Source organism: Trachymyrmex septentrionalis, unplaced genomic scaffold (assembly GCF_001594115.1).
Source record: "Trachymyrmex septentrionalis isolate Tsep2-gDNA-1 unplaced genomic scaffold, Tsep1.0 scaffold219, whole genome shotgun sequence".
NCBI lineage: Eukaryota > Metazoa > Arthropoda > Insecta > Hymenoptera > Formicidae > Trachymyrmex > Trachymyrmex septentrionalis.
The window spans coordinates 1-1,493 of record NW_017305374.1 but is presented as its reverse complement, the minus strand read 5'-3'; the positions used below and the strand labels follow the sequence as shown (position 1 = coordinate 1,493).

Sequence of the window (1,493 nt, the reverse complement as noted above, 5' to 3'; positions counted from 1 at the left end):
CTTCGAGGGTTGTTAGGAAAATTTTTTATCGTAGCTGGCAACTTAAATAAAAAAATAGTTGCTGGCGATTATCTGACAAAGTTGTCAGATAACGACGAGAAAAATTATTCCGTTTTCGGGAAATTTATTGGTGAGTGCTCCAGCACACTAGTGTGCGTTATGCACAAACTAGGACATTGTGGTGGTGACGTAAAATTACAAAAAATAATCGCAAGTCATCTCGAAATACGTGAGTGCTTCGGTCACGAGGAGGATGACGCCGGAAGTCACATAGCTGACTTCAAGCGATACACTGAACTAAGAGGTAAGCACTAATAATTTTAAAAATAGAACCTAATACATATTAGAAAAGCTGATTTTATAATTAATAAATATTATAATTAAATTATAATAATTATTTCATAGATGCCTGCAGTAATGTAGGGCGTGCGATACCGCATCGCGAGGGTCGGCCGATAAGACGACTCTCTTTAAGGAGACGTCGCCCTGCGGGAGAAGAAGAAGAAGAGGAGGGAGTACCAGCGAGTAAGTTTTAGAGAAATAAATATTAACTAAGCGATTATATAGAAATCCCGAATATTAAAATATTTTATTTTTTCTAGGAAGAGCACGAATCGAAGGGGAGGATAATGTTCCGGCTCCACATGACGTCCCCGTCATTGTAATCGGTAGGTATTTCGAGAAATACTCCGTGAAATCTAGTTCGTATAATATAGTTGTAATATGCGATAAAGAATAAAATCAATTTTGTTTTAGATGATGATGGTGACGATAACACTCATGGGGATGACACCGTGAGTCCAGTCGATTCCAGAGCACTGGTCTCCCCGGGTTCCACAATTTTCATAACGTGTAAGTTTTTAAAAAAAAAGTAAATTAGATGAATATAGAGAGAGTTAGCTATATACAGAGTTCAAAAATAATAATAATAATAATAATAATAATAAAAATTACTTTTTAGCTCAGGAAACCGAAGAGGAAATGGGGGAGAAAGAGGAAGAGGAGGAGGAGGAGGAAGAGGAAGAAGAGGAGGATAACACCGATAATGATGATGATGATGATGCTGATGACGATGCTAATGATGATAATGATGCTGATAATGATGACAGCGGCGATAATGCTGCCGATAACATGGAAGTCATCTCCAACGAGAGTAGCAACGTCGATGACAACGGCGATGATGGAGAGGAGGAGGAGGAGGAGGAGGAGAAGGAGGAGGAGGAAATAACTCAGGAAGCAACAGAGGAAGAAGATAATAGATATTACGTGCCTCTTGGAAATGAAGGTAATAATCTTTTTATTTTTTATTTTTAATTTATTTGTTACTCGAGATACTTACGAAGATATTTTTTATTAAATATTTCATACTCCCCCGTTCTACCTATGTCGCCGGAATACTAAATTTCAGAAAAGAGAAAAAAACATTATCCTCCCTCGCCCGATCATAACAACTGCAGGTGAGTTATCTTGCCATTGCAGTAAAGTTACGAATA

At 37.7% G+C, this 1,493-nt stretch overlaps 1 long non-coding RNA gene across 1 annotated transcript; it reads left to right on the top strand.

The window, feature by feature from the left end:
* Positions 1–413: 413 nt before the first annotated feature.
* On the top strand, positions 414–838 carry LOC108748209. Its single transcript, XR_001939297.1, has 3 exons — positions 414–525; positions 603–668; positions 757–838. It is a non-coding gene; the product is annotated as an uncharacterized LOC108748209 (long non-coding RNA).
* Positions 839–1,493: the final 655 nt, after the last annotated feature.